The sequence below is a fragment of the Rutidosis leptorrhynchoides genome, chromosome 1, assembly GCF_046630445.1.
Source record: "Rutidosis leptorrhynchoides isolate AG116_Rl617_1_P2 chromosome 1, CSIRO_AGI_Rlap_v1, whole genome shotgun sequence".
NCBI lineage: Eukaryota > Viridiplantae > Streptophyta > Magnoliopsida > Asterales > Asteraceae > Rutidosis > Rutidosis leptorrhynchoides.
This window is the reverse complement of record NC_092333.1, coordinates 370413158-370434201: the sequence shown is the minus strand read 5'-3', so window position 1 is coordinate 370434201 and position 21044 is coordinate 370413158.

Sequence of the window (21044 nt, the reverse complement as noted above, 5' to 3'; positions counted from 1 at the left end):
TCGTAATGTCTAATTAACAATTGAAGTTGAACCGCTCATCACTCTATGCTTAATCGTACTGAAATACTAGCTTAGTCATTCAAAATCTCCATTTTATTTCATATTCGTTTTTAATTTATATCGAAGACATTTATCAAACAATTAAATTCTTTTATTTATTCAATTTTAAGTTTAATACCTTGACTTTACATCAATAATAATGCTCAATTAGAAATTATTATCAAAATGTTATTACCGCTTAGAACTAAACTTAACTTAATTTTGAGTTTATTATCGCTTGATCCGAAACTTATTGTGGATCCAGGTTAGAAGGCACAGACTAATGGGAGCTGAGCTTGTACAGTGAGTGTAATAGGGGTTATGTGTACATATAAGATCTGCGAGTTTTTTCATCTTGCTGCTAGCTTGGTGTATAGTGCTTAGCCTCTTGTGTTTATTTTGTACAATGAGTTACTGAATGTTTGGGTCTGCATTTGGACTCATCCATTCTCTCCTTGTAATTTCTCCTTTTATTTTTATATCATATATCATATGTTGGCTTTTCAAAAAAAAAAAAAAAAACTCAACTTAATTTTGGAATTATTTATATTTTGAATAAAACATTTAATAGTATCGTTTTATCAAGTTCACCTTCACTTGAGAGTGGAATTAACTATGATTACTCTTCAACCTTCATTTCAATAAAAGGTTAAGGTAGTCATGAATTACCCATCTTTGAATGTTAATTAGCAACACAATATTGACACGAGACTTATTATTAATTGTAAAAAAAAAAATTAATATAAAAATCACTCTGTTATACGGAGTAGTAGTGAGCAGGTGAGACGGATGACAACATTGTCAACCAGGGCTGCTAATACTTCACGGTTGACTATACTACAATTACTTTTCCATTTTATTTTCTGGTAATTGATTATTTTTTATTACCAGTTTTCTTTATATATATATATATATATATATATATATATATATATATATATATATATATATATATATATATATATATATATATATATATATATATATAGGTGCAAGATCAATGGGGAAGTAACCAATCGGGGGAAGTGGGGGGAAGCAAATTTTTTTTTTTTTCGTTTTTTTTGGAATTATTTTTTTTCGGCATCAAGATCACACGAAAATATAAACATTTAGAAAAGACACTTCGTGATGAATATTATTATTTAGGCGGGAAAACGATCGACAAAAATAACTTTCAAGATAATATTGTTCGTGAAGAATATGAACGTTTTTTTCTTCATGTTTTGTGAAGTAAAATTTAGCCCGATTTAGAGTTTAGGGTTTAGGGTTTGGTGTTTTGGGTTTATTCCATAAACCCAAAACACCAAACCATAAACCCCTAAACTCTAAACCGTTCGTGTTAAAAACTCAATCTAAATCCTAAATTTAAACCCTAAACCCTAAATTTCTAAACCTTAATATCTAAACCCTATAAACTCTAATATCTAAACCCTAATATCTAAACCCCAATAGCTAAAACCTCAACATACGCTCGAAAAACACGATAATTGTTATATATTGCTTCTTCGAGCGTTTTCCCGCCAAAATAAAAACATTTATCACAAAGTGTCTTTATTAAATATTCATATTTTCATCACATCTATAATGTTCGTGAACAAAATTTTTTCAAAAAACGAAGAAAATAAAAAGTTTTTGCTTCCCCCCGATTAGTTACTTCCCTATTGATTCTACCAATATATATATATATATATATATATATATTATAAGAAGGCTTGTTAAATGGCAGGTTTAGACTTCATATGCTTAAACCTTTTTTTAAAGAAAAAATTTATTAACCAACTACCAAGACGTTAGAGGCAACAAAAACAACTTACAACGACATAGATAGTCAATTGTTCCACTAAACCCTAAACCCTAACCCTAAACCCTAAACTCTAATTTTATAAGAAGGCTTGTTAAATGGCAAACCTTTTTTAAGAAAAAATTTATTAACCTACTAGCAAGACGTTAGAGGCAACAAAAACAATTTATAACGGCATAGATAGTCAATTGTTCCACAAAATTACATTTTTAAGTTGAACTTGAAACCATCTGCATTATTAATGGAGTAGTAGTATCCCGACTAGTCTAGGTTTCGGGGGGGTGTCAAGTTCGATTTCCGCAGGAGGCATCTTAAATTACATTCTAGTGGTGGTTTAATTCAGGTTTGCTCCTAGGGGTTTTCTCTAGTGTTGGTTTAATTTGAGGTTTCCTCCTAACACGTGCCTAAAATATGATTGAGTGGTGGAACCTCATATGGTGGTCCCCCATCAGTGACTCCCAACTCACTGTTTAAAAGAAAAAGTTAAACTTGAAATGAATTTTTTTTTAAAGTCAAAATAATACAGTAATATTGAAACGTATGAAGTATAATATAGTAATAAAAGATATATAGAGTAAATCCAACCATGATTTTTTTTGAAAAAAAAAACGTAATTACACATAACATATTCGAAGATCAACATGTACAACCAATACAAAGGAAATCCAAAGCTAGGCAAAATAAGCGACTAAACAACGAAACCTAAACAAACGAGCCCACTAACAGGGTGAAACACACTTTGCTAGGAATCAAGGCAAGTCAAACGCGCCAAACAAAGGACTCCTAACTCCCGCTTGCACTATTAAAAAAGAAAAATAATATCGTGACGATCGGGAGAACGCCGACAGCCACCACAACTAAACAAACAGACAAGCAAACAAACCATTCACGGCGAACCAACGAACCTTTAGGAGAACGCCAAAAGTCGCCGAAAACACCGAGAATGAGGAATGGAGAAAACTCCGACTGCGGCGAGCTGCCACAAACAGCCCAAAGAATAATCCGTCCACAAAACTAGAGTCTGAACTCCGAAGAAGAAATTTACCAAGCAACCGTTAAGAAAAAGTAATTGAATAGTTTTTTAATATAAAATTTTCACTAGTTGATTGTTGTGTTTATGTCATGCTTGAAAAGTAAATGAACTTTAATAAACAAATCATTGTATACATCACTATTAATAAAAGTACAACTGGTGGCTACTATTAAAAATCGTCTTGAATGAATATAAGATACATATACATATAAGATATCATGAAAACACGTCGTAAAACGTCACTTAATTACCTAATGCCATTAGGTAATTATATACTAGTATCTCTATATACATTTTAACGAAGACTAGACTCTTAATCAGCGCCGTCTCAACAATTTAAAGGCCCTAAACGAAAATGAAAATGGGCACACATACACGTTAAATTTTTTTACTAAGCATGAAAAAATAATAATTCAATTTATCTATTTATTTACTTACATTGTATTTAACTATTAAAAGACAAGTTATTTTTAACTTTAATTGACAATTTTTTATTTGATTTAATTAAATACATTGTTAAATAAATTTACATATTCATAAGTTTAGGCCCTTCTAAATTTGTGAGCCCTAGGCGGTTGCCTATCTTGCCTATGCTCAAAGACATCTCTGCTCTTAATGGCAGGATTCTAAGCATGCAATCAAGCAATCTTCATATAGATTTAAATAAATTAACTAATAACCACGCAGGCTTGCCTGAGTGGCCACCGAGTTTCCCAATGAAGCACACAACCCGAGTTCAATCCTTGGCAATGCCAAATTGTTCAAAAAAAGGAGTGTGACTAAAGGGTGCGCATAATGCGCAATTCACCTGGTACCAGGTCTCGCGCCCGGGAGGCTTGATTACCCGAGCTTTTACCTTCTATGAGGGACCCAATGTGCTCGTTCATAGGAGGGGTTCCTTGCTTAAAAAAAAATTAATTAATAACGACAAATGATAACATATTGAGCTTGTATTTAACTCGTACGTATTTAAAGTTTCGCCTTTCAACAGGGTCGTCCTATCAATTTTATGGGTCATGTTAGAAAACTAAAAGTGGACCCTTTTTATATACATGTAACTGTAATTTTTAAATTATTACCTATAAGTTTATGGAATCGACGTCGGAGAATTGGAGCCAAACGGGAGTATTGGATTACGGAGTATTCGATATTGATTACATGTACTATCTTTTCTAATTATTAGTTAATAAATGGACCTATGTATGTAAAATGAGCCTAAGTGTGTAGTATTAAGATATCATTTCTGGGCCCTTATAGATATTGGGCCCTGTGCGGCTGCACGCCTTGCACGTCCCAGTATCCGGCCCTTCATTTCAACTAAACTCTCCCGTTCCATTTTTGATCCTTTAGGATCTAAGAGGCATCTAAATACTGGGTGGCAGTGCACCTTGTAAATAGTTTTAAGATAATGGGTTTAACTAAGTTGATTATCCATTGGTATCTGAATGAGTTGAGCTACTCGCAAGTTACTTGTGTTCGACTTATTAAAAACTCGATTCAAGTCAAGATTATACCAGTTCGTGCCTGAATTTGAACATATTTTAATATAAAGCTTGTATAGTAAATAAAACTCGAGCTCAAGCTTCTTATCTCGAGCTTAAAAACAAAAACGAGCCTAAACAAGTTTTTCATTATATACACTAATTAATTAATATTTTCATAATATTATATAGTATAGTATAATATATAATTACATAATAACTACTAGTTAAAGACCCGCGAATTCACGGGATTAACATTATAAAGTTGAAATATTAACATTATTAAATTGAATGATCTAATAAATCATTTCACAAAGTTTAAAATTAATCTGTAATCAAATGTAAATAAAATATCAAGATTAAGCAAGTTTATATAAATATAAATAAAAAAGAAGTAAAAGAAAGATAGAAATAAGAGAGTTCGCTTGAAAATATAGAAAGAAAAAAAAAAAAATTGAGCCATGGATCAATTTAAAATGTAACATGATGAATAGCTTAAACAAAAAAGTGAACTTTCATCTTGAAAGAGTACTACACTATAAATCTATAATTAGGGAGGTCCCAACGGTTCGCCCAGGAGCTCCGTCCAGCCTGGGCGCCGATAGCACGTAGGCCGCCCAGGTGCCGCCCAGCCACCTCCGTCCTTCCTCTCGCCTATTTGAATCAGATGTGTGGACGGACTTTGCTAATTTATGACCTTTTTCAATTTTTTATTTCTTTTTTTGTTTCTAAATTTTGAGATGGTAGGGTGATTCTGATGAAAAAATGGAAGGAGGAAGATGTTGAAAAAAAGTTTGAGATGGTGAAGGTAGACGATGAAGATGATAATTAAATAGAGATTTTTTTAATTAAGTATTATTATTGTGGGTCCTACATATGTGTGGTCAATATTATTTATGAAATACTTTATTACATTTTTATTTATTTTATCTTTTCCTATTTGATTAATTTTTAAGTGTTAATTAAATGTAATTTAATAATTAATATTAATAATTCTTTTAATATTATTAGTAAATAATAGTTTAGTTTTATATAAATAATTGTAATTATTTGATAATATAAAAAAAATTTAAAAAGAAAATAAAAATATAGAAGGAGGAGTGTCATTGTTGAGAGTGTTTAGTCCTGGGTTTAGTCCTGAAAAAGAAATGAGATGGAAGTGATGATGTGCCGCTAAATGGTTGGCTAGTCCTAGAAGAAATCATGTCTTGATTGGGAGCACTCTTAGACGTATTTAAGTGATAGTATAGCGGCTAAGCTTTCATGCCCTTCTCCCGGAGCAATTAAAACCTGTCCATGTTTCAAATTATAATTCCATCAACTTCTGCCCTGTTTATGATGCACGTTGTTAAAGCCGTAATGCTTCCAGCAAAACTTACGTGTTCGGAACTCTTAACCCGCATGTGGTTCGCAAGGATCATTCTCCTGCTGTAATATTATAAACCACAAATTGTCATCAACAATCTCACAAAGTCTACTTCGAAAATATTTTAATGTTGATTTGATCAACTTCAAGATACTTATGAAATCTATCTATATCTATAATCAAACCAATATCGCCTATTTAGCATCACTGTAGATAGTAACTTAGACCCATTTACTCATAATGGGTGTATTTGGGTAGCTTTAACGGACAAATACAACTAAAAATTATTTGGTAACACCCACTGTTTTATTCGAGTTTTTCGTTAGAAATATAATAATTCAAAACAGATTAGTATAAATATAAGGTTTTACATTCTACAATCGCAAATGAAATGATTATTGTATGAACAATTCCAAACTTGGACACGTTTTCAGGTAATCCGAACCCAACCCATTACCTATTACCTATTACCTATAATTATAAAACTAAATCCTTAATTTTTCATCATTGAGGGGTATCTTAGACATTTGACTAAGAGTCAAATACTTTGCTAAATAGCGAGTTCGAGTTATGCCCAACGCACACAAACACTGTAAATACAGTCAAAAATACCGTAAGAATATAAAGTTAGTGTATACTACACGTCTGGACATAAATTTAGTGGGCGACGTTTTACAATTGAAATATTGCCTATAACTGATTTTGAAATGCAAAATAGTGACAGACTGACAACATTGTAAAACAAGAAGAACAAATGGTGGAGGACAAGTAGAACGACAATGCATACCAAACAATGAGGGATGATAAGGATGAAAGGCAAGAGGTGACTGAGGTATTGATATACGATTCTTTAATATCTCCAAAAAATATTGTTGTGGTAGACACTGGAAATGATGAGTCGGAAGTGGTAGACACTGGAAATGATGAGTTGGTTACGGTTGCACTGAAACCGTTGATGACGTTTTATATCGCGCTATTTATATATATATTTTATTTCGCGATATCTACCTCACTTTGCTCGGTTTTTGACTATCTCGGAGCCTATTTAGTGTGTTATTGAGCTAATTGGTAAATTAAGGGCTAAGGAGTTGATTTGGTGTAAAATTGACCAAATCATGGGCAAAACTGGCTAAGAAAATGACAAGCGCCGCTCCTGTATAGGAGCGCCGCACCTGAAGGTCCAAAAGCGACGTTCCAGAAGGAAAAGCGGCGCTATGATGCACGATTTGTCTTCATTTTTTATCAGTGAGCAGAAGCGCCGTTCTACATGTCAAAAGCGTCGCTCCTTATCAGCCAAAAGCGTCACTCCTCAACAAAAGCGTCGCCCCTGTTCTGAACTAAAAGCGGCGTTCCAAAGTCAAAAGCGCCACTCCTCACCAAGCCAAAAGTGCCGCTCCTGAAGTAAAAGCGGCGCTTCTGACGCTGTTTAGCCAAGATTTTAAGCACTATAAAAGGAACGAGATTAGGTCATTTTTGATATGCATCTTTGGAGCAGCTGCTAAAGGTCCGAATTTCACACACTAAACCCTAATTTTATCATCCATTGGTGTTTAAGGGTGGATTCAAGGAAGCTAGCTCAAGATTCATCATTGTTTAGCTTAGATCTTCATCTTCTTTACATTTTGGGTTGTAATCTTCACTTTACTTTTCATATTTAGCATTAATTACTTGTAATAACTTGAAGATGATGATGATTTACATTTCTATGCTTATTATTAGTTTAATTTTAGCCATGATTGATTAAATCTCTTGTATTTGCTTATCTATGAATCTCTAATGCTAGTGTTTGCCCCAAATCAATTGATTATTGTTGTTTGAATGAATTACATGATCATGTGTTGTTAAATTGGCTAAATATCCATTACTATGAGTTTGTTTTAGGCGTGACTTTGATTACATATTTTGTGTAGCTCTCTTAGTGATTTGAGAAGTGAATCAATATGTGCTTCAACACCTTAGGTGATCTAAACAACTAGCTTAGGAATTATAAGTGATTGTGTTCTTGATCAAGGTTGGTTTTCAATTGGCCTCTAGTCAACATAGTAGTGCCGATTATCTTAAGTGATTTTGATAGTTGGAGGTTTTAAGTGATTTTAACCTAAGCTCAATCTCGATGACCAAATCATTCTTAACTCGATCTTAAGATATAAAACTTATGTGAATTCGTGGAGTATCATTCGATTTGAGGTTTAGTAATGATGCTAAACATTTAATAGTTCAACGACTAATGAGATAGCAATATAGGCAAAATGGGGTAAGCCAAAGCATAGAGAGGATTAGATAAGTGGACACGTCTTAGTTAATTTGTTTTAAGTCTTAATACTTCGCTACTTGTTTTTCGTTACTAGTTTAATTGATAAAAATAGGTTTGTTTAATTGTGCAAGTTTTAGTTGTTAGTTAATATCAATCGTGTAGTGACCCAAACTTTTCCATGTTTATATATATTAATTGAGATTGATATTTACATGATTAAATGTTTCCAACATGTTAAGCAATCAAACTTGTTAAGACTTGATTAATTGAAATATGTTTCATATAGATAATTGACCACCCAAGTTGACCGGTGATTCACGAACGTTAAAACTTGTAAAAACTATATGATGACATATATATGGATATATATATAGTTAACATGATACTATGATAAGTAAACATATCATTAAGTATATTAACAATGAACTACATATGTAAAAACAAGACTACTAACTTAATGATTTTTTAAACGAGACACATATGTAACGATTATCGTTGTAAAGACATTTAATGTATATATATCATATTAAGAGATATTCATACATGATAATATAATGATAATATAATAATTTAAAATCTCATTTGATATTATAAACATTGGGTTAACAACATTTAACAAGATCGTTAACCTAAAGGTTTCAAAACAACACTTACATGTAACGACTAACGATGACTTAACGACTCAGTTAAAATGTATATACATGTAGTGTTTTAATATGTATTTATACACTTTGAAAGACTTCAATACACTTATCAAAATACTTCTACTTAACAAAAATGCTTACAATTACATCCTCGTTCAGTTTCATCAACAATTCTACTCGTATGCACCCGTATTCGTACTCGTACAATACACAGCTTTTAGATGTATGTACTATTGGTATATACACTCCAATGATCAGCTCTTAGCAGCCCATGTGAGTCACCTAACACATGTGGGAACCATCATTTGGCAACTAGCATGAAATATCTCATAAAATTACAAAAATATGAGTAATCATTCATGACTTATTTACATGAAAACAAAATTACATATCCTTTATATCTAATCCATGCACCAACGACCAAAAACACCTACAAACACTTTCATTCTTCAATTTTCTTCATCTAATTGATCTCTCTCAAGTTCTATCTTCAAGTTCTAAGTGTTCTTCATAAATTCTACAAGTTCTAGTTACATAAAATCAAGAATACTTTCAAGTTTGCTAGCTCACTTCCAATCTTGTAAGGTGATCATCCAACCTCAAGAAATCTTTGTTTCTTACAGTAGGTTATCATTCTAATACAAGGTAATAATCATATTCAAACTTTGGTTCAATTTCTATAACTATAACAATCTTATTTCAAGTGATGATCTTACTTGAACTTGTTTTCGTGTCATGATTCTGCTTCAAGAACTTCGAGCCATCCAAGGATCCGTTGAAGCTAGATCCATTTTTCTCTTTTCCAGTAGGTTTATCCAAGGAAATTAAGGTATTAATGATGTTCATAACATCATTCGATTCATACATATAAAGCTATCTTATTCGAAGGTTTAAACTTGTAATCACTAGAACATAGTTTAGTTAATTCTAAACTTGTTCGCAAACAAAAGTTAATCCTTCTAACTTGAATTTTAAAATCAACTAAACACATGTTCTATATCTATATGATATGCTAACTTAATGATTTAAAACCTGGAAACACGAAAAACACCGTAAAACCGGATTTACGCCGTCGTAGTAACACCGCCGGCTGTTTTGGGTTAGTTAATTAAAAACTATGATAAACTTTGATTTAAAAGTTGTTATTCTGAGAAAATTATTTTTATTATGAACATGAAACTATATCCAAAAATTATGGTTAAACTCAAAGTGGAAGTATGTTTTCTAAAATGGTCATCTAGACGTCGTTCTTTCGACTGAAATGACTACCTTTAAAAAAATGACTTGTAACTTATTTTTCCGACTATAAACCTATACTTTTTCTATTTAGATTCATAAAATAGAGTTCAATATGAAACCATAGCAATTTGATTCACTCAAAACGGATTTAAAATGAAGAAGTTATGGGTAAAACAAGATTAGATAATTTTTCTCATTTTAGCTACGTGAAAATTGGTAACAAATCTATTCCAACCATAACTTAATCAACTTGTATTGTATATTATGTAATCTTGAGATACCATAGACACGTATACAATGTTTCGACCTATCATGTCGACACATCTGTATATATTTCGGAACAACCATAGACACTCTATATGTGAATGTTGGAGTTAGCTATACAGGGTTGAGGTTGATTCCAAAATATATATAGTTTGAGTTGTGATCAATACTGAGATACGTATACACTGGGTCGTGGATTGATTCAAGATAATATTTATCGATTTATTTCTGTACATCTAACTGTGGACAACTAGTTGTAGGTTACTAACGAGGACAGCTGACTTAATAAACTTAAAACATCAAAATATATTAAAAGTGTTGTAAATATATTTTGAACATACTTTGATATATATGTATATATTGTTATAGGTTCGTTAATGAACCAGTGGCCAAGTCTTACTTCCCGACGAAGTAAAAATCTGTGAAAGTGAGTTATAGTCCCACTTTTAAAATCTAATATTTTTGGGATGAGAATACATGCAGGTTGTATAAATGATTTACAAAATAGACACAAGTACGTGAAACTACATTCTATGGTTGAATTATCGAAATCGAATATGCCCCTTTTTATTAAGTCTGGTAATCTAAGAATTAAGGAACAGACACCCTAATTGACGCGAATCCTAAAGATAGATCTATTGGGCCTAACGAACCCCATCCAAAGTACCGGATGCTTTAGTACTTCAAAATTTATATCATATCCGAAGGGTGTCCCGGAATGATGGGGATATTCTTATATATGCATCTTGTTAATGTCGGTTACCAGGTGTTCACCATATGAATGATTTTTATCTCTATGTATGGAATGTGTATTAAAATATGAAATCTTGTGGTCTATTGTTACGATTTGATATATATAGGTTAAACCTATAACTCACCAACATTTTTGTTGACGTTTAAAGCATGTTTATTCTCAGGTGAATACTAAGAGCTTCCGCTGTCGCATACTTAAATAAGGACGAGATTTGGAGTCCATGCTTGTATGATATTGTGTAAAAACTGCATTCAAGAAACTTATTTTGTTGTAACATATTTGTATTGTAAACCATTATGTAATGGTCGTGTGTAAACAGGATATTTTAGATTATCATTATTTGATAATCTACGTAAAGCTTTTTAAAACTTTATTGATGAAATAAAGGTTATGGTTTGTTTTAAAATGAATGTAGTCTTTGAAAAACGTCTCATATAGAGGTCAAAACCTCGCAACGAAATCAATTAATATGGAACGTTTTTAATCAATAAGAACGGGACATTTCAGTTGGTATCCGAGCGTTGGTCTTAGAGAACCAGAATTTTGCATTTGTGTGTCTTATCGAGTTTGTTAGGATGCATTAGTGAGTCTGGACTTCGACCGTGTTTACTTGAAAAATGATTGCTTAACAAATTTTGTTGGAAACTATATATTTTTAACATGTGAATATTATGTGATATATTAATCTCTTAACGCGTTTGATATTATGTGATAGATGTCTACCTCTAGAACAAGTCCCATTGAATTACCTAATAATAATGAAGAGTCAAATGTAAATTGGAATGATTCGTGGACTGATTCACAAGTTCCCGAAGAGGAACCGGAAGAAGAGTCGGAACCGGAAGAAGAATCGGAACCGGAAGAAGAATTGGAACCGGATGAAGAAATAGAACCGGTGGGGGAAATAATAAAACGGTTAAGTAAAAGAAAATCCTCAACCAACCGACCAAGGTTAATTATGGTCAATGGTGTTTCCGCCAAGGAAGCAAAATATTGGGAGGATTACCAATTCTCCGATGAATCGGATTCCGACGAGAATTCCGATGATGTTATAGAAATTATCCCAACTGAATTTAAAAAGGCAAAAGAAAATAATAAGGTAAAGGGCATAAAAATAGAGAAATCTAATTCCAACCCCGATGAACTTTATATGTATCGTCAACCCCCGAAGTCCTTAAGTTGTAACAATGACCCGGGAACCTCTAAACCACCAGGTTTTTCTAAACCAATGTGGATAACGACGGCTCGTATTAGGGGAACATCATATATCCCTAGAAACTTGGCAAAACGAACCAAAACCGAAGAAGAAGAAACAAGCGAGTCGGAATAAGATAGTTGTATTCGTGTGGTGTAATATAAGTAATATAGTGTGCTTATGCTTTATGATATATGTAAAAATTTCTTGTATTAATAAGTATTTTTTTTATGAATCTAACTCTTGTCTATTTTACAGTATAAAAACACAAAATGGATAGACAACCCAATATTTTAAGAGACCTACCCGGAGACATGATTGATGAAATCTTGTCTAGAGTCGGTCAGAATTCTTCGGCACAACTATTTAAGGCGAGATCAGTTTGTAAGACATTCGAAGAACATTCCAAGAATGCCTTGGTTTATAAACGACTTTCGTTCAAAAGATGGGGGATATCACATTGGGAAATCCATAAGTTACGATGTGTTTACTTTGACGCATATATTGCGGGGAACCCAAATGCTATTTTACGCAATGGGTTAAGAAATTATTTTGACTCAATATATCCGAATATTGGACTTCGTGATTTAGAAAAAGCGGCTAACATGCAACATAAAGAAGCATGTTATGCTTACGGATTAGTAATGTTCGCTTCTCATCAAAGTGAGAACAAGAACATCGGGCTACAACTATTAAACAAAACGTTCTCACAAGTGACGGAGTCGGTAATTGGGGTAAGAAATGAGGTTTTTAGATTGTTACAGGACTGTTGGACATTATGTAACCCTCGTCCCTTTAACGACGTTACAACACGCTGTATTATCAACGGCCATAACGATTATGTTCCACAAGACCAAGGATGGGAAGTAATCCTAGTAAAACCAGAATGCATGACTTGTTTCTGGACGTATGAATTACGTGTCTTTATTGCCTTTGCTGAACGACTTGTGTACACGCTAGAATTATCTTCACAACCATCTTGTATCAAATTTATTGTGTGCTATATTTCATGCTATATGTAAAATAGGCGGTATTGTAAGTTTGTAAAATATTGTGTAAAAGTTTGAACGCGAAATATTATTATAATCAGTTTTTCATATAGAATTGTAGTAGTTGAATTGTATATTAGCTACTAAGTATGAACTTAACGGGTAGGTACCACCCGAATTTAAACTTATAAAACGCTAATATGAAGAAAAAGCTTTTATAAATGAGTTCATATTATGCTACGAAATACTATTAACTACTCTTAATATTCTGTATGATTAACTTGTTCCATTTAACTATTTTGAAGGAAATGGCACCGACTACTCGACACACCGTGAATATGAAGGAAGAGGAATTCCGTACTTTTCTAGCTTCAAACATAGCCGCAGTACAGGCTGCGCTACATACCAACAATAACCTTGGATCTAGCAGTACAGGAAATCGTGTAGGATGCACCTACAAAGAATTCACTGCCTGCAAACCTTTGGAATTTGATGGAATCGAAGGACCGATCGGATTGAAACGGTGGACCGAGAAGGTCGAATCGGTGTTTGCCATAAGTAAGTGTACTGAAGAGGACAAAGTGAAGTACGCTACGCATACCTTCACAGGTTCTGCGTTAACATGGTGGAATACCTATCTAGAGCAAGTGGGACAAGACGATGCGTACGCACTACCGTGGTCAGCATTCAAGCACTTGATGAACGAGAAGTACCGTCCCAGAACCGAGGTCAATAAGCTCAAGACAGAACTTAGAGGGTTACGAACCCAAGGATTTGATATTACCACGTACGATAGACGATTCACAGAATTGTGCCTATTGTGTCCGGGAGCATTCGAAGATGAGGAAGAGAAGATCGACGCGTTTGTGAAAGGATTACCGGAAAGAATCCAAGAAGATATAAGTTCACACGAGCCCGCCTCCATACAATAGGCATGTAGAATGGCTCACAAACTAGTGAACCAGATTGAAGAAAGAATTAAAGAACAGACTGCTGAAGAGGCCAATGTGAAGCAAGTCAAAAGAAAGTGGGAGGAAAACGGTGATAAGAATCACCAATACAACAACAACAGCAATTACAACAATAATCGCAACAATTATCCCAACAATCGCAACATCAATTGCAACTACAACAAACGGCCCAACAACAACAACAACAACAACTACAACAATCATCCCAACAACAATAATAACCGCAACAACAACAACAATCAGAAGCAGCTATGCCAAAGGTGTGAAAAGTATCACTCGGGGTTCTGCACCAAATTTTGCAACAAGTGTAAAAGAAATGGTCATAGCGCAGCAAAGTGTGAAGTCTACGGACCAGGGGTTAATAGAACGAAAGGAACAAATGGTGTCGGAACGAGTAATGGCGGAGCAAGTAGTGTCGGAGCAAGTTATGCCAATGTAGTTTGTTATAAATGTGGAAAATCGGGCCACATTATTAGAAATTTCCCGAACCAGGAGAACACGAATGGACAAGGCCGCGGAAGAGTTTTCAATATTAATGCGGCAGAGGCACAGGAAGACCCGGAGCTTGTTACGGGTACGTTTCTTATTGACAATAAATCTGCTTACGTTTTATTTGATTCGGGTGCGGATAGAAGCTATATGAGTAGAGATTTTTGTGCTAAATTAAGTTGTCCATTGACGCCTTTGGATAGTAAATTTTTACTCGAATTAGCAAATGGTAAATTAATTTCAGCAGATAATATATGTCGGAATCGAGAAATTAAACTGGTTAGCGAAACATTTAAGATTGATTTGATACCAGTAGAGTTAGGGAGTTTTGATGTGATAATCGGTATGGACTGGTTGAAAGAAGTGAAAGCAGAGATCGTTTATTACAAAAATGCAATTCGCATTATACGAGAAAAAGGAAAACCCTTAATGGTGTACGGAGAAAAGGGCAACACGAAGCTACATCTTATTAGTAATTTGAAGGCACAAAAACTAATAAGAAAAGGTTGCTATGCTGTTCTAGCACACGTCGAGAAAGTACAAACTGAAGAAAAGAGCATCAATGATGTTCCCATTGCAAAAGAATTTCCCGATGTATTTCCGAAAGAATTACCGGGATTACCCCCACATCGATCCGTTGAATTTCAAATAGATCTTGTACCAGGAGCTGCACCAATAGCTCGTGCTCCTTACAGACTCGCACCCAGCGAGATGAAAGAACTGCAAAGCCAATTACAAGAACTTTTAGAGCGTGGTTTTATTCGACCAAGCACATCACCGTGGGGAGCTCCTGTTTTGTTTGTCAAGAAGAAAGATGGTACATTCAGGTTGTGTATCGACTACCGAGAGTTGAACAAACTTACCATCAAGAACCGCTACCCACTACCGAGAATCGATGACTTATTTGATCAACTACAAGGCTCGTCTGTTTATTCAAAGATTGACTTACGTTCCGGGTATCATCAAATGCGGGTGAAAGAAGATGATATTCCAAAGACTGCTTTCAGAACACGTTACGGTCATTACGAGTTTATGGTCATGCCGTTTGGTTTAACTAATGCACCAGCTGTGTTCATGGACCTTATGAACCGAGTGTGTGGACCATACCTTGACAAGTTTGTCATTGTTTTCATTGATGACATACTTATTTACTCAAAGAATGACCAAGAACACGGTGAACATTTGAGAAAGGTGTTAGAAGTATTGAGGAAGGAAGAATTGTACGCTAAGTTTTCAAAGTGTGCATTTTGGTTGGAAGAAGTTCAATTCCTCGGTCACATAGTGAACAAAGAAGGTATTAAGGTGGATCCGGCAAAGATAGAAACTGTTGAAAAGTGGGAAACCCCGAAAACTCCGAAACACATACGCCAGTTTTTAGGACTAGCTGGTTACTACAGAAGGTTCATCCAAGAATTTTCCAGAATAGCAAAACCCTTGACTGCATTAACGCATAAAGGGAAGAAATTTGAATGGAATGATGAACAAGAGAAAGCGTTTCAGTTATTGAAGAAAAAGCTAACTACGGCACCTATATTGTCATTGCCTGAAGGGAATGATGATTTTGTGATTTATTGTGACGCATCAAAGCAAGGTCTCGGTTGTGTATTAATGCAACGAACGAAGGTGATTGCTTATGCGTCAAGACAATTGAAGATTCACGAACAAAATTATACGACGCATGATTTGGAATTAGGCACGGTTGTTTTTATATTAAATACTTGGAGGCACTACTTATATGGGGTCAAAAGTATTATATATACCGACCACAAAAGTCTTCAACACATATTTAATCAGAAACAACTGAATAGGAGGCAGCGTAGGTGGATTGAATTGTTGAATGATTACGACTTTGAGATTCGTTACCACCCGGGGAAGGCAAATGTGGTAGCCGATGCCTTGAGCAGGAAGGACAGAGAACCCATTCGAGTAAAATCTATGAATATAATGATTCATAATAACCTTACTACTCAAATAAAGGAGGCACAACAAGGAGTTTTAAAAGAGGGAAATTTAAAGGATGAAATACCCAAAGGATCGGAGAAGCATCTTAATATTCGGGAAGACGGAACCCGGTATAGGGCTGAAAAGATTTGGGTACCAAAATTTGGAGATAAGAGAGAAATGGTACTTAGAGAAGCTCATAAAACCAGATACTCAATACATCCTGGAACGGGGAAGATGTACAAGGATCTCAAGAAATATTTTTGGTGGCCGGGTATGAAAGCCGATGTTGCTAAATATGTAGGAGAATGTTTGACGTGTTCTAAGGTTAAAGCTGAGCATCAGAAACCATCAGGTCTACTTCAACAACCCGAAATCCCGGAATGGAAATGGGAAAACATTACCATGGATTTCATCACTAAATTACCATGGACTGCAAGTGGTTTTGATACTATTTGGGTAATAGTTGATCGTCTCACCAAATCAGCACACTTCCTGCCAATAAGAGAAGATGACAAGATGGAGAAGTTAGCACGACTGTATTTGAAGGAAGTCGTCTCCAGACATGGAATACCAATCTCTATTATCTCTGATAGGGATGGTAGATTTATTTCAAGATTCTGGCAGACATTACAGCAAGCATTAGGAACTCGTCTAGACATGAGTACTGCCTATCATCCACAAACTGATGGGCAGAGTGAAAGGATGATACAAACGCTTGAAGACATGCTACGAGCATGTGTTATTGATTTCGGAAACAGTTGGGATCGACACCTACCGTTAGCAGAATTTTCCTACAACAACAGCTACCATTCAAGCATTGAGATCGCGCCGTTTGAAGCACTTTATGGCAGAAAGTGCAGGTCTCCGATTTGTTGGAGTGAAGTGGGGGATAGACAGATTACGGGTTCAGAGATTATACAAGAAACTACCGAGAAGATCATCCAAATTCAACAACGGTTGAAAACCGCCCAAAGTCGACAAAAGAGCTACGCTGACATTAAAAGAAAAGATATAGAATTTGAAATTGGAGAGATGGTCATGCTTAAAGTTGCACCTTGAAAAGGCGTTGTTCTATTTGGTAAACGAGGGAAATTAAATCCAAGGTATATTGGACCATTCAAGATTATTGATCGTGTCGGACCAGTAGCTTACCGACTTGAGTTACCTCAACAACTCGCGGCTGTACATAACACTTTCCACGTCTCGAATTTGAAGAAATGTTTTGCTAAAGAAGATCTCACTATTCCGTTAGATGAAATCCAAATCAACGAAAAACTTCAATTCATCGAAGAACCCGTCGAAATAATGGATCGTGAGGTTAAAAGACTTAAGCAAAACAAGATACCAATTGTTAAGGTTCGATGGAATGCTCGTAGAGGACCCGAGTTCACCTGGGAGTGTGAAGATCAGATGAAGAAGAAATACCCGCATCTATTTCCAGAAGATTCGTCAACACCTTCAACAGCTTAAAATTTCGAGACGAAATTTATTTAACGGGTAGGTACTGTAGTGACCCAAACTTTTCCATGTTTATATATATTAATTGAGATTGATATTTACATGATTAAATGTTTCCAACATGTTAAGCAATCAAACTTGTTAAGACTTGATTAATTGAAATATGTTTCATATAGACAATTGACCACCCAAGTTGACCGGTGATTCACGAACGTTAAAACTTGTAAAAACTATATGATGACATATATATGGATATATATATAGTTAACATGATACTATGATAAGTAAACATATCATTAAGTATATTAACAATGAACTACATATGTAAAAACAAGACTACTAACTTAATGATTTTTTAAACGAGACATATATGTAACGATTATCGTTGTAAAGACATTTAATGTATATATATCATATTAAGAGATATTCATACATGATAATATAATGATAATATAATAATTTAAAATCTCATTTGATATTATAAACATTGGGTTAACAACATTTAACAAGATCGTTAACCTAAAGGTTTCAAAACAACACTTACATGTAACGACTAACGATGACTTAACGACTCAGTTAAAATGTATATACATGTAGTGTTTTAATATGTATTTATACACTTTGAAAGACTTCAATACACTTATCAAAATACTTCTACTTAACAAAAATGCTTACAATTACATCCTCGTTCAGTTTCATCAACAATTCTACTCGTATGCACCCGTATTCGTACTCGTACAATACACAGCTTTTAGATGTATGTACTATTGGTATATACACTCCAATGATCAGCTCTTAGCAGCCCATGTGAGTCACCTAACACATGTGGGAACCATCATTTGGCAACTAGCATGAAATATCTCATAAAATTACAAAAATATGAGTAATCATTCATGACTTATTTACATGAAAACAAAATTACATATCCTTTATATCTAATCCATGCACCAACGACCAAAAACACCTACAAACACTTTCATTCTTCAATTTTCTTCATCTAATTGATCTCTCTCAAGTTCTATCTTCAAGTTCTAAGTGTTCTTCATAAATTCTACAAGTTCTAGTTACATAAAATCAAGAATACTTTCAAGTTTGCTAGCTCACTTCCAATCTTGTAAGGTGATCATCCAACCTCAAGAAATCTTTGTTTCTTACAGTAGGTTATCATTCTAATACAAGGTAATAATCATATTCAAACTTTGGTTCAATTTCTATAACTATAACAATCTTATTTCAAGTGATGATCTTACTTGAACTTGTTTTCGTGTCATGATTCTGCTTCAAGAACTTCGAGCCATCCAAGGATCCGTTGAAGCTAGATCCATTTTTCTCTTTTCCAGTAGGTTTATCCAAAGAAATTAAGGTAGTAATGATGTTCATAACATCATTCGATTCATACATATAAAGCTATCTTATTCGAAGGTTTAAACTTGTAATCACTAGAACATAGTTTAGTTAATTCTAAACTTGTTCGCAAACAAAAGTTAATCCTTCTAACTTGACTTTTAAAATCAACTAAACACATGTTCTATATTTATATGATATGCTAACTTAATGATTTAAAACCTGGAAACACGAAAAACACCGTAAAACCGGATTTACGCCGTCGTAGTAACACCGCCGGCTGTTTTGGGTTAGTTAATTAAAAACTATGATAAACTTTGATTTAAAAGTTGTTATTCTGAGAAAATTATTTTTATTATGAACATGAAACTATATCCAAAAATTATGGTTAAACTCAAAGTGGAAGTATGTTTTCTAAAATGGTCATCTAGACGTCGTTCTTTCGACTGAAATGACTACCTTTACAAAAATGACTTGTAACTTATTTTTCCGACTATAAACCTATACTTTTTCTGTTTAGATTCATAAAATAGAGTTCAATATGAAACCATAGCAATTTGATTCACTCAAAACGGATTTAAAATGAAGAAGTTATGGGTAAAACAAGATTGGATAATTTTTCTCATTTTAGCTACGTGAAAATTGGTAACAAATCTATTCCAACCATAACTTAATCAACTTGTATTGTATATTATGTAATCTTGAGATACCATAGACACGTATACAATATTTCGACCTATCATGTCGACACATCTATATATATTTCGGAACAACCATAGACACTCTATATGTGAATGTTTGAGTTAGCTATACAGGGTTGAGGTTGATTCCAAAATATATATAGTTTGAGTTGTGATCAATACTGAGATACGTATACACTGGGTCGTGGATTGATTCAAGATAATATTTATCGATTTATTTCTGTACATCTAACTGTGGACAACTAGTTGTAGGTTACTAACGAGGACAGCTGACTTAATAAACTTAAAACATCAAAATATATTAAAAGTGTTGTAAATATATTTTGAACATACTTTGATATATATGTATATATTGTTATAGGTTAATTAATCAACCAGTGGCCAAGTCTTACTTCCCGACGAAGTAAAAATCTGTGAAAGTGAGTTATAGTCCCACTTTTAAAATCTAATATTTTTGGGATGAGAATACATGCAGGTTGTATAAATGATTTACAAAATAGACACAAGTACGTGAAACTACATTCTATGGTTGAATTATCGAAATCGAATATGCCCCTTTTTATTAAGTCTGGTAATCTAAGAATTAGGGAACAGACACCCTAATTGACGCGAATCCTAAAGATAGATCTATTGGGCCTAACGAACCCCATCCAAAGTACCGGATGCTTTAGTACTTCGAAATTTATATCATATCCGAAGGGTGTCCCGGAATGATGGGGATATTCTTATATATGCATCTTGTTAATGTCGGTTACCAGGTGTTCACCATATGAATGATTTTTATCTCTATGTATGGGATGTGTATTAAAATATGAAATCTTGTGGTCTATTGTTACGATTTGATATATATAGGTTAAACCTATAACTCACCAACATTTTTGTTGACGTTTAAAGCATGTTTATTCTCAGGTGAATACTAAGAGCTTCCGCTGTCGCATACTTAAATAAGGACGAGATTTGGAGTCCATGCTTGTATGATATTGTGTAAAAACTGCATTCAAGAAACTTATTTTGTTGTAACATATTTGTATTGTAAACCATTATGTAATGGTCGTGTGTAAACATGATATTTTAGATT